At 44.0% G+C, this 13,716-nt stretch overlaps 1 protein-coding gene across 1 annotated transcript in view; it reads left to right on the top strand.

Annotated features, from left to right (window-relative positions):
* Positions 1-850: 850 nt before the first annotated feature.
* Positions 851-13,716, top strand: part of FAM53A (family with sequence similarity 53 member A) — a 70,393-nt gene continuing 57,527 nt past the window's right edge. The window contains exon 1 of the mRNA XM_041473272.1: positions 851-924. The gene's annotated coding sequence lies outside the window, so the exon portion shown is untranslated. The remainder of the gene's footprint in view (positions 925-13,716) is intronic.

Raw genomic sequence — 13,716 nt, 5'->3', positions numbered from 1 at the left:
CCCCCGTTGTGGAGCGATGCGGAATTCCCGGCAGTGCGGGCGGGAGCAGGGAGCGGGCAAGCAGAGGGCAGTGTGGGCACACGGACACAGCGCCGGGAGCGCCGGCCCCCGGCACAGCGGGAACAGCGGGAGCGGCTCGGGCCGGGGGCTCCGCGGGGCCCGCCGCACCCCGGCCTGCTTGTGATAGGCAAACACATTGTCATGACTTCACTCTTAATAAAAAAATAAAAAAAAATTCTAAGTTTGGATGGGATTTAGCAATGAAATGCTTCAGGGCATGAGTTGTTTTCAGTGGGGAATTCTGCGAACAAAAAAGGATGGAGCCGAATCCCTGCCAAGGATACGGACAAGGACCGTGGAAGCAGATGGGATACAACTTCCCATGCACCAGGACCCACAGCTGGGCCAGGAGCAACGGGGGCACGGGCAGAAAGGGTGCCAAGAGCCACAAGGAGGAGGGAGAGCAATCGGAAGAGGAGGAAGAAGAGGAAAAGGAAAAGGAGGAGGAGAAGGGTGCGCATCCCCCTTGCGACTCCATACGGGCACGCGATGACGTCATCACCCCCGCGCGCGAAGCTCGTTTTCCCTTCCACGCGCCCCCGCACGCGCGCTGCCCAGCCAATGACAGCGGCGCGCCACCGCAAGGCCTCCTGGGGGCTGTAGTCCAGCGCGCGTCCCCCACCCCACCCGGCACCACAGCTGCGCGTCCCTGCCGCGACCGGGGCAGCGCCCGCCCCCCGCCCCCTTGTGGGCGTGGCCTACCGCCCCACCGGCCAATGGCAGAGCGGGTCAAGGTTCGGCGGGCGGGCGGCGCGGCCAATGGGCGCAGGCGGGCGGTGGAGGGGGCGTGGTCGGCGGTGTTTTGTTCGGTTGCCATTGAGCAGCCCGGTCCATACGCACGGGGGAGGCGGCGCGGCCGCTCAGGTACCGGCGGCTGCCGTGATGGGGGGGAGCGGGGCGGGGGGCAACGAGCGCGGCCGGCAGGTAACAACAGTCGTGTGGGTAACAAGTAACGGCCGTGTAGGCAGCAGCCGGACAGGTAATAACAGCCCTGCAGGCAGCAGCCGGACAAGCAGCAGCCCCGCTGTCGGCCCGCAAGCAGTGCGGGGCAGAGGAGAGGCGGCCCGGCCATCCTCGGAGCCCTTTGCGGAGCCCACGAGGCCGAGCGCACCGCGCAGCCCCGGGCGGGCGGGGCAGCGAGCGCGGCCCGGGGGACCCTGCGGGGCGGGGGTGTCACCCCGAGGCTGCGCTTCCCCGCAGCGGCACCTCCTGCTGCCGCAGGGCTGCACGCTGCGCATCCCTCGGGTTACCTCGGCGGATAGGTAAAGCGGTGTGGATATCGCGCGTCTTGTTGTCATTGTCCGTGCTCGGCCCGGGCCGCGCTCCCCCCGCACCGCCGGGGCCGCTGCTGTGCGGCCGCCGGGGGCTGGAGGCGGCCGGCCCGCGGGAGGCAGCAAGCCCGTACCCCCGGTGGAGTTGCTGGCGTTCCTGGGCGCTGCTGGGGCGCGATCCGGGCCGGCTCCGCGGCGCTGCCGTGGCTCCCTGGGGCCTGGCCCGGCCCGGCCGTGAGGGGAAGCGAAGCGAAGGTGCCCGGCCGCGGCGGGGCTCGGACATTCCTTTGTGCCGCTGCCCTGGAAACACATGTCTGCAGGCACGTACCCCGGCGATTTTGAGGCTATTCCCCCCTGTCTGGCCCAAGGATAGAGTTACCTCTGTGGAGGTGCCTGTTTTTCCACAATAGCTGCCTTCCATAATGATTCCAGGGTGGAAACAGTGGCTATTTTCTTCCTTCCCCTCAGCAATAGGAAAGTTGATTTTAGTTTATGGCCCCGAAGTGTAAGGACCAGTTGGGCTCAGTGGGTGAGTGAATGGGTTCTTTGTGCTATCCCAGCTTTTCTAAGGGCAGTAACATGGCTTTGTTCTGGTTATTTGGCTTATTAAACGTCTTCTGGCCTGCTGGAAGGCTGGATAGAAACGTGTGGTTGAATTTCTGGGTGCTCTTTCAGGAGGTCGCTTTAGGTCCTGTGAGATGGAGCAGGCACCCGCTGTGGAGCCTTCTCAGGATTGGTGTTCAGGGATCTGAACTCTTGGGGGTGGGATGGAGAAGTTCAGGAGATTTCCCCTTTAGGGAGGACATCCCCATCCCAGCATTCAGAAGTTTGGCAGCAGCACCCCAGCTTTGGGGTTGCAGGGTTGAGAGGGGCTGGGTGATTCTGTCCCTGGCTTTCACCAAGTCCTCTGCCTGGGGATGGGTTGAGCCAGCTGGTCAAATCCATTTTCTGATTTGCTGTGCCTACCTTGAAATTGGCTCCTTAGAACAGTTATTAGAGCCTTTTCTGTTGCATTGCCTCCCGTTCATTTGCCTGACTGATAGCAAATATATTTGTGAGAAAAATTTGCCATTTTTGGCAGCAACCAGTAAGTTTGTATCTCTTGTGGCAAGCTGAGATGTTTCTGGGTGTGTTTCAATTGTGAATGGTCTGCTTGCTTCTAGTCGGGCTTATGAAATGTGGAGCACAGTGTTTGCTGAACAGCAAAAACTTTCCTGATGAAGCATGTTACTTGATCTGGTTTTATTGGAGGTGCAGGGTACTTGTTCAGGCCCAAAGAGCTTGTATCCTTACAGTTACTGGGCTTCCAAAAATGTCTGGAAGAATTGCTCTCAGAGGCAGGAGACTAAAACATATATTTTAAGTAGCTCTACATAAGCTGGTGGAACTCTGAACTAGAAAATGGGTTCACTACTTACTCATTTTGAATTTCCTTGAAGTACTGTTCATATTAACATGTCTGCTATTTTTCATCAGCCCTATTTTTTTTTGCATCAGTAGCAAGATGCTGCTCTTCATCGTATGGAAGTAAATGCTGCCTGTTAAACACAAACTCCAAATCCTGATCTGCAAGATCAGCCCTCTAATGATATGATACCTTTTTGGGATGTTCCTGTGGTAATCTGGCAGTCCTCTAGCGGCCTTTACCTGCCAGTGCCCAGCCCATAGTTATTGTCTCTCTAACTGGGGAATTAAAGTTGGCTAAATAATTGTAAAGGGTTATTTTAAGTTCAGGATGGTTAAACTTCCCTACTTCCTTTCAAAAAGCTGTTATTCTGCAGGGTACTATGATTCAGAAGAATGAGGAGGCTGAAAGAAGAAATATTTATATTTGCAACCATTGTGTTAAGCTTTGGAAGTTTAGTAGAGGTGTAAAACTGTATTTATGAAAATATGGTGGGCAGATAAACTGAAAGCCTGACTGTACTGAGAAGACTGCAATTTATTGCATGGATTGCTTTATTTAAAACAAAACCTTGAAGGATTTATTCTTTCCTTTAGGAATTCCTTGAGAGTCTGGTAGCCATTACTGTGGCTCCCTTTTTTTAGTTCCTTCTTTTCCCTTCTCTGTGCTTTCTCCCCCTTCCTCTGTTGCCTCCCCCCAATCTACATTCCTTTGTGTTAGCAGTGATGATGGCAGTTCTAGTCACCTCCTGTGGTTTGATAGATTATTCCCTTTAGAATCATGGTGTACTTAAAACTTTCCAAACACAATTCTTTCCTTGCTCCTCCACTTTTTTGATGCTGGCTTTGAGTTTTGTTCTAAAAATTTGTCCTCTGTGGTTCTGCTTTGAGTTGTCTTAAAAACTAGTAAGAAGTCTCCTTAAGCCTTTAGTGGAAAATATTAGTATTTGTGTTATGATTTACATTTCTTTTTGTGTATGTTGATGATCATAATATAAACAGAAATTTTGTGTTTTGGCAACAGGGAACTTCTCTCTCCCCTGCAAGCTCACAAGTTCTGTGCTTTCTTTTTAGACAAAACTTTGCTTGTTTTAAAATGTATTTTTAATTTTTGTTAAATAAACTTCTTGGACTTTTTTTATTGCTACATTCTTGAGAGCTGGTAGTTACCAGATTTTGCAGGTACTCTATTTTTAACTGTGAGAGATTTCTGTCCATTGTGGAATTTTCTCCAACTTTTACTTCAGATAGTGTAAGTAACATAACCTTATGGGGGGGATGAAACTACTCACAAAAACCTGTGGAGGGCTTTATGAGCACTCCTGAAGGAAGGGTTCATCAGCACAAAGAAGCCCTGTTCAACTCTAGAAATGCAGGCACTTGATGTACAGTGAATGTCTGATACTTTCTTGGTAGGTAAATTTTAATCTCTTGACTCTGCACACCTGTGAGGGAGCCCCTTACATGGACAATCTGCTTTTTGGTTGTCATAGAGTTTGTCCTTAAAGAGATCTTAGCACTGAAGTACTGCTACATCATCACTACAGTGATGAGTCTTTAAGAAAAAGTAACCACCTTCACTTTGTTGGTTTCTTTTAATTGTAAACTCTGTTAGGGGAATTGAGACAGTCATATTTTCAGAAAGTGGTTTTTCTTTAAGGATTTTCTTCTCACTCAAGAGGAGGCCTGTAAAAAAAAAAAAAAAGAGGGGGTGTGGCATATTTTTTAACTCATTTCTAGGCTGCATTACAATTTTTTTGTGATGATCCAGCTGGATATTTTGGCACTGTGTTAAGTACAGAGAAAGCTGAAATGAAGGTAACTGTCAACTCTTAATGTGGCCCTTTCTACATTTGGTGCTGTTTTGTCTTTTTTGGTTGTTTTGGAGAATAATATCATTAGCAAGCTGGCAAGAAGCTGCTCAGCTAACTGCTAATGCTTTGCAGTGGGTGTAAATAACTTCTGAAGGCCATGTTGCTGCTAATTTTTAGTTTGAGGGGAGGAAGTAGGCAGGGTTGTTACTAAATACATTATCTGGGTTATGCCTCTCAGTTTACTGACAGCATTTTTTTAAAGCAAGCAGTTGAAGATTATGCTTTAAGGTAATAGGAAATGTTTCAATTAGGATATTTACTGAGTTATAAAAACAAAACTAATATAATTGGCTTTCTTCTGTTTGAACTTGATTGTATTCTGGCAAAATGCAGCTGCTGTGTTTTGCAGGTTGGGTGTTAGCAGTAAGATCAAGGGTTCTGATCAGCTGATGTTCACATCATTGCTCTGAACCTGATATGACAGCATTGTTTTGAGTTCCTGTGAGAATTAAACTGTAGGAAAGCACTGGGGAGAGTTGTCAGTGATGTATCAGACCCAGAATTTGGGACATCCAGTGCCAGTGATCCAACTGCCCTTCAGTGTGTGGGGGTCTGTCTGTGCAGACAGAGCCAAGGGTGTGAAATCAAACTGGAGCTTTCATCACAAGTGTCATTTGCAAAGCTGGCTCTGTGTACCAAGACCTGCACATCGTTGTGGGGAGGGCATTTGAGCTGCAGGAAAGCTGTTGCTGCATTTGCTGAGCTTCAGAATTGGAGCACCCAGCTGGTACAGGAAATAGTTGAAGAAATTAACTGCAGCATCACTGTCTCTGCCTTTACTTTTGTGCTTTAGCCTGAGATCTATGATGCTGGAAGACAGGATCTGAATTCAATTTTTTTAAAGGAATACCTGTTTCTCCTTAAGACTCCCCTCATCCAGCCACCCTTGTCAACCAGCTTGCTGCTTATTTGTTAATTCACTCCAGTTTTCTTGGGTTATGAAGGATCACATTTTTGACTTGCCCAGTTCTGCATTGAAGTGAAGGTATTAAAAATTAAGGAAAATGTGTACTGTCCTAGTAAGATCTCATATAACAGGGCTGTGGCTTTTCTTCTACTGTCACTCCCCTTTAGCCATTAATAGGAATAATAGAAACTTCTGTTGGTGTTATATTAACTTTAGGTCCCTAATTTGCATCTCAAATAACATTGTGAACAGCATTAATGCCTTCGAGGGGTTTGGGAGATTTTTTTAATTTGTAGGGTAAATGTATTTTTTTTAACCTAATTGGGCAGTTCAGATTATTATTGCAGTGTGTTTAATTTTTGCTCTGCACAGCTTGTGTTGATTTCAGTGGCTCTAAATCATTCCTTCAGTGCTGTGCACATGTGTTATGTTTCATCTTCTTAATTGTGGCTTTAGATTTGTCTTGGTTAAGTATTCATCTATCTCATACATTTACTACTGGATACCCTGATATTTTTGTTCCTTATTTTACCCTCAAAAGTTTATTTAGAATGAAAATTCTTATTTTAAAGATTCTTTTTCCTTTAATTCCCCCTGCTTTCCCAAATGCACTTCTCTGCCTTCCTTTAAGGTTTCTGTTGATCTGACCTCCTTTGGTTTTAGAGGGATAAAAGTTTAGCCCGTTTAAGGAAGGGGGCAAGTGACAAAAGCTGTGTGTCAAACCCCGTGGCATTATCAGCTCCCCTTTCCAAAAGTAGTACACAGAATATGGAAGAGGCTAAAGTTTGGAGCCTCAGGTGTGATGTAGGTTATGAAACAGAACTGTAGGAACATAGCTGGGACAGGATGATGGTCTGGGGTTCTGCCTTCTGCAGCTCAGCATTTCTTAATATGCAAATGGCCATTGAGGTTGCAGGTGGTTTTTGTACAATGTTATGTTTTCATAATGTAGGAAACTTCTGATCTGTGGACTGCTGGAGGGTGTGATTTATTGGTTTTTTTTTAAGTGCTGGTCTCCAGTTAGATACCTTAGACCTATTTGTATGTTTGTACAATGTTTTTGATGAACTGACAGTTAAAATTGCAATCCTAGTTCCTTTAAAACAGGAACTTCTTTGCCCAATTATCCCTGTGTGATAGTAGTGGCAAATGATTCATTGCTATCAGTTAGACTGGAGGGTACTGGTGTGTGAGCATGCCTCCAGACTACTAGTGCTTCAGTGTAATTTGATGCAGTAGTTAGTAAATGAGAGGAGAGAGGGGTAATGAAAACAGCATTTAAGAACTACTTATATGAACTGACTGAAGTACAGCATGTATTTCTTGTAGTGGGAAGGGGGGAAGGAACAAGTACCCAGCACTTCATGGTTTCATTTCTTAAAAATGAAACATGAAATGAAACAACAGAGTTGAACCTTGATGAATTTGAGACGTGTGAGAGACTTGGAGGCTAAACTGAAGTGCTGCTGCCTGTTGTAAGAGGCTCCAAAGGTTAAGAGACAACAGGGGTGTTGCTGGTTTGGAGATTGTGCTGGCACTGGAATGTGAGCCAGCATGTTCCAGTGCCAGCCTGGTACTTGGCCTGTTCCCTTCTCAGGATGCACAGTGGTCTGCTTGAGCTTGGCTGCATATGTGCCTGCTGACTTCATCCTTTTCTTCCATTAGCACCCCATCCTGACCAGACTTTTCTGATTCAATATTTGGATAAGAAATTGCTGAACTGTGGGAGGGTAAGGTGGACTGCTGCTGCTCTTCTGTTTTCATGCTTCACAAATCAGAAGAATGTCCTTTAATAAAGCAGGAAAGTACCTGGATAAATACTTGTAGTACCAAACTATTACAGAGGATGAAAATTACTTGTTTTATGCTTTTTAGGTGGCCTATTTATGCTTGAGCTATTAAGAGTTAATTCTTCTGTGCTTTAGTGACTTTGGATTTTGCAGTTCAAATGTGAACTCTGGCTGCTGTAACTAATGCTCTTTGCTTCAACTCCTCATCTGGAAAATGCTGCATATCTTAATTTTTGTTTTGGAATATTTGGCTGCTGCATGCAGCATTTTCCATCCTCAGGAAGTCCTAAGCCAGCCTGAGGCAGTGGGTGTAAAAGGTGCATGCACATGTTTGTGTGACAGTGCCTTGACACAACATCAGTGAAAGCCATTACATCACCCTGCTGGGTTGTTGGAAGGCAAAGCACGCCTGTCTTTCTGAAGTAATAGGCTTCTGGCTTCTCTTGGTCACAAGAAAGATGCAGCAGGATACTGCAATATTGCTGAAACTTGCATGCTGCCATAGGAGGGGATTTATTTCTGTGTGGAGAAAGTGTGGGGCAGGTATAACTTTGTTTGGTAACAATACAATAACCTGATTGTGCAAATCCTGAAGTTTTAATTTGAAAAATCAGAAAAGTAACTTGTAGTTCATTGAAACTCAAAAAACATGGGAGGATAAGAAAAATGTTACAGGGGCTTGAAACTGAGTTTGTAATTAAAAAAAACAAAAAAAAAAAAGTAGCGCTGGTGGTGAGTCTCCTGCCCCATACTGGTGTTGCACCTCTAATGTGATTCATAACAGAAGCCTGAGCAGCTCTTCTTTCTCCTTAGTCCAGTAGTTTGCTGTCCTCAGTATTAAAACTTGTTCTGAATATGAAACCAGACATCTTTCTTCCCCTGTAGTAAGTAATCTTCAAAAAATATTTGAACTGTTCTTTGCAATGTTCCTGTTTCCTTGTCTCTTGCCCCCTCCACCCTTGTGATACTTTGTCCCAAATAAAACTGGGGTATTCAGGTCTTCCTGAGGCATCATGTTTTTTCAGCTCTGGTCATTCCTGTTGTTCTCTCAAGTTAGTTCACGTTGGGCTTCAAGTGTGGTGCTCACAACCCAAGTCTGTACTGCAGCTGGAGCTTTCTGTGCTGAGTGGAGTGAAAAAATGGCTCCATGTGCCTGGGAGCTGATATTCCTGTTTGTGCATCCCCATACACTGGACTTTTACCGCCAGCTTAACACTCATTTCAAGGTCAGCCTGTTGGTCCCACCTAGCTCACAGCTTTGTTCTGAAGAACTTGCCTTCCTGTTGGTTCATTTAATCCTGCCTGAGCGTGCCTTTCAGAACTCACTCGTATCCTATATTACTTGCAGAACAATTTTCAAACTTGTCAGAGTTAAGCAGGATTTTAAGGCTGTCTTGCAGTCCTTCCTGCTGTTCTCCTATATAACAAGGCTCCTGTGCCAGCAGCAGATCACAGGAAGCACAGAAATGGAACTGAGCTGGGTTCCTGCTCTGGGTTCTCCCACGCACCAGTGGCAGCTGCTCTCTGGCTGTGATTGTCCCCCAAGGACTGCCTTTGCTTACCTCCCAGCAGCACAAGGCTGTAAAATTCAGGTGTGTGAGCTCACAGGTTCCTCCCTGTCCCTAAACTCTGTTGTACTGATGTCCCAGTGAAGCAGGTGGGTGCTGCACACCTGTAGTGCTCACAAAATGTTCCCACTCTTCCCAGAGGTTCTACTTAATATGGAGGAATAAAGACACATTGCATGAATTTTGACCTTTTTCTTTTTGCAGGCATAGAATGAAGACAGGCCTAACCTCAAACTGATGTCCAAACCCTTGCTTGTTTGTTTTGTCTTAAGAAAGCCCCAACCATGTCCTGTTTCTGTCTGTATTTAAATACATCACATAACAGTCTAAATCTAGTACCTTGCAAATAATTCCAGGTGTTACAGAGTGACTGAAATCATCTGTAGTTAGAGGTCTTTGAAGCTGTCCATTCTTTAGATGGAATTGCTCTTTCATTGCAAGCTGTGTGTTGAAGGATAAGCTCCACTACTTGGAACAGCTTTTCTTTAGAGTATTTTTCTTGGATTTGTATTTGTAAGTATTTTTTGACATCTCTATAGGTGCAATTTTCTCTGTTTGAAATCTTAGTTCTCATATTATCTCCCCTGTCAAACTTGATGCACATAATAAATCTTGTGTTGCGTAGAAATGGATTTTTCTGGGCCGTTTCTGTTGAGGTTGTTTGACACAGTTCTATAAGTGCTATTCATTGTTTTTTTTTTCCAGCACCTCCTTCTCTAAACTTTCTTTACATCTCTGCCATTCAGTAATTCCCTTGGACTTGCTCTTATCATTGCCTTATTTATAGTCTCTGCATGTGTAGCAGTTTATTCTCATCACACATGTATTTGAGTGTAGTTAGACGTTTTATTGTGCCTGGTTACAGGCTGGAATAATGAGTCTTCCAACTGTTCTTTCCACTGGATGCTCTAAGGAGATGGACAGATAACACTTTGAAACCATGCTGCATTGTTAAATTGAGCAGAGGTTTAGGAAGTCTGATGGTCCTTGGCTAAAGATACTGAATGTTTGTTAGCTGGGATTACCTCAGTGACCACTCTGAACCCACAGAATGTTACCAGAGCAGTAAGGCAGCATCGTCTGGTGTTGGCAAGTTAAAGGCAGTGTGGATGGTGAAATCTGTGCAGAGTGTGCTTTAGGTTAATAGTTGTTTGTAAGTGTTAGACCTTAAACAGGATTATGGGGGAGCTATGCTCAGAAAAGCTCTTTCAAGGTGTGTTCATGGATGTGGCAGGTTTTTCTGTATAAAGTGTGATACTCCAATTTTAATCTCAAGAACACGTGGAATTTTGCAGTCAACTATGTTAGTAGACTTTACAGTGTGTTAAATATACAGTCTTAAACTTTGGAACTACGTTGGGGGGACGTTTCCTTTGTCCTTTTCTCACTGGAGCACAAGTTTATCAAATAATACCAAACCTGTTTGAGTTCTGATCTGGCTGTTGAACTGAGCCTAACTGCCATGAAGTAAATGCCTGTTGCACCTGCAGAAAAGGCTGCAGCTGTCAGAAGCTTGTTGATCACTTCAGTACTTCCTGAGTCCAGGTGCTCAGATGGTGACTTCCCGTAATACAGTTGTTTGTTTCAGATCTTCAGCAGAAAAGATGTTACTGCTTTATGCAGATTATAGTGTGCTTAACCTTTGCATGTGTTAAGATACCAGGAACCTGGTGTAATTTCAGAGTTTTATTTTAAAGGAAGCTTAGATGGGCTATACTTTTTGTCAGCATTGAAAGATCATTTGAAAGACTGCATCTAACTCTTACTGTTGACTTCATCAGATACATCTTTACTGTTTTGTGCTTCAGCTTGGTTACTGAAGTTGATCTTGACAGAATGCTGTCAGCTGTAGAGGTACCTGCCCAAGTGGGAGATCCCATTTCTCTTCCAAAGACTCTTGGTCCTGTCCTCCTTTGCACAGTTGCTGTCTGTGAATGTTACGTGCTGGACTTGCCAGGTGACTTAACTTCTGCCATTCAAATCTGCTACATTTCTGTCCCAGTCAGGGAAGATTAAAAGTGAAGGCCTTCCTCAACACTCATTTTTCTACTGGCATTTTTGTGCTCAAATAAAACAGTTATTTTGGTTTGTACTGACTGAAGTATGGCCTGTCGTATTTGTGTACTAACTGGCACCTTGTGCCTGCTTGCTTCCTGTACCAGGGGCATGGTTTTACATTAAGGCTTCGTAGCCCATCCTCTGTGAGTGAACTTTGTAATTTGGAGTTCTAGTGACTTCTGTGAGTCCCCTTTGACCAGTAAATCTTTCTGTAGAAGTAATGAGCTGTTTGTTGATTGTCAGGTGGGGTTGAGGTAGTACACAGAGAATACTGAGCTTTTCCATCAAGCAAAGGTGATCTTCCAGTATTTAAAGAAAAAACAATCATACTAATGTAGCTAAAATAGTTCACTTTTTTTTCCTTCTCTGACATGGTGTAACTTTGTGTCATGAATTTTCACTAGTTGATGTAATTGTTACAAATGCTTTTTCTAAATACCTACTGCAATGTGTACCCCTTGGTTGTTATCCTGACCTCTACCACAGCGTTTCCTGAATCCAGCTGTTCAGTGTGCTGCTCAAGGCTGACTGCATTGAGACAAAGTAGTTATCTGGCTTTTCAAATAGTCTACTGAACTAGTCAGAGCTGCATAGCTCAACTGAACTAAATTTTATTGAAGTACCTTTAAAAGGTCTGGCAAGAGGGATGTCCCTGGTGGCACTTGAAGTAATGTCTGAATTGAATGCTGAAAGCACACACAGTATTGATGTGTACTGCCTTTGTCTTTGTATTTCATTCCATTATTTTAGTGGGCTTTAATTTGTGGTCAGCTCATACCTGGGTCATTTGTGAACTCAGAGCTCACATATAGAGCAGATTATATGTGGTGCAGATCCCTTCAGAGACTTCACCATTCAAAAGCTTGTGGTATGTGCAAAACACAAGTTGGAAACCAGCTATTAAGTTGATAGGAACCATAGTTTAGCAAAGTAAAGAACAACAAGAAGAAATTCTTCCAACTACCACTCAGTTTTGCTGTTTGTAGCATGATACTAAGACCTCTTCATTTAAAAGAAAATTTTTGCTATTTGAAAACTGTGTGGTACCTGGGTTCTAATGGCTCTGGTGACTAGATGGGTGTTGTAAAACTTGGGATCTTTGTGTGCCACCTCTTGAGGTGGTATCTCCTGCCACATGAGTTAGGGTTTCTTCAGTGACAAATTGCAGATGGTGAGCCCTGATAGAGAACAAGTTTGGGCCATGAGATGGAGCTTGGTTGTCAGCTGCACACCATATTTCATATCTGTTCAATACATTTTCATGCTCTTTCCACACAGATAACGTAGCAGCAAGCTTTAACTATTTTATGCAAGCCTGCATAGACTTTTACTGTTGTGTAGACTCTTCCTGTAATTTGCTTTCTTTATACTTTAGGGCTTTATATGAAAATTTGTCAACAGTGAACTGCTAAAATAAGGGTACACACATCCATATGCTCATTCAGTATAGTTGCACAATGCTCTTCTGGAGAGTTCCAGTTTTGAGACAAGGATATACTTTTCTGAAGCTGCTAAATTGGGCATAGTACTTTGTCATGAGAAGGAAATATTACTCATAGTATGAAAAATAAGTACAGTGAGGCTTGGAGAAATGTGCTTCATGTTGCTGTAAGCATTGAGATGTATGGATATTTACAGAATACGGCTCGGAATTTGAGTTCTAAATTTAGTGCTATCTGCAGTTCACCAGCTGTACTATTTACTGAAGAATATTTGGACTACCATAGGTTCCTCATTTTTAATTTCCATAGTTGTATGCAAGCTAATGAAGGGAGACTTCCCTGTGTGCAGATTATATAGCTCATTAGATCCCTGAAATGCCATGAAGTAGCATCTTAACATAAGTGTTTTTCACCTGGCCTGAGGCCTCCAGCAAGAACATTTCACACTTGGGATCATAAAAACAAACCTACTAGTTGAGCTTTTTATTTTAAACAAGCCAACCAGATGTCTGAAACTCCTCAGAATGAACCTGAAGGCAAACAGGAGGAGGTTTATTAGCTGTGTGTGTTTTGGGAGCAGGATGTATGGAAGAGATTGGTATAATCCCTCAGCTCCAAGCCCATAGGCTTTGCTAATAGAACAGTACTTCAGTGCTGGTGTTCTTCCATTCTGTCACAGGGAAGCAGGATGTGTGTGGGGTAATCATTGTCATTGCCATACAAGTGAAGGGTCAGTGCTATCCTTTTTTCAACCCTGGGTATTTTTAAAGTATGTCTGTCTGCTTTACTTCTCAGTTTTAAGGGCAAACACTAAGCAAAAGTAGGTGATACTACATGGGGTTTTTTCCCCCTTTGGCTTTTCTAACCAGTGGAGTGAAGCAATTATATTGATAGTAGGGCCAGTTGATCTATTTTTTTCATTTTTCAGGCCTTGGGGGAAAAAAATAAATCTCATGGGTCTTGTACAATCTGGATCACTTGCTTTAGTGAAAGTCTGGTGGATTTTTCCAAACACTAATATTGTCAGTATAAATTACTATTTGAATCTGAGTATTGTATCTTACTGGACGCTTAGTCTATGAAGTAAATACTTCCATTGGTTTTAAATAGCATATTTATAAAAGCAGTGTGTTGAAGTGAAAGTAATTTGTGTAGGACCTGAGCTTTGAGCTTTTAGTAATATTCACTGAATGTTACAGTAAAAAAGGTGGAGATGCCCACTAGGTTCTGTTCTGAATTGCTTAAACAGGCAATAGCTCTTGGTGTGAGTAGTGTAGTCTTGAAATGATGACTGTTAGCTCATTTAGTTCATAATCACAGCAAAAGCCAAGGGCTTGGTGTT

This window comes from Pyrgilauda ruficollis, unplaced genomic scaffold (assembly GCF_017590135.1).
Source record: "Pyrgilauda ruficollis isolate IOZ18807 unplaced genomic scaffold, ASM1759013v1 scaffold1, whole genome shotgun sequence".
Lineage (NCBI taxonomy): Eukaryota > Metazoa > Chordata > Aves > Passeriformes > Passeridae > Pyrgilauda > Pyrgilauda ruficollis.
The sequence above is the reverse complement of the archived record's forward strand: the minus strand, read 5'-3'. Positions and strand labels throughout refer to the sequence as shown.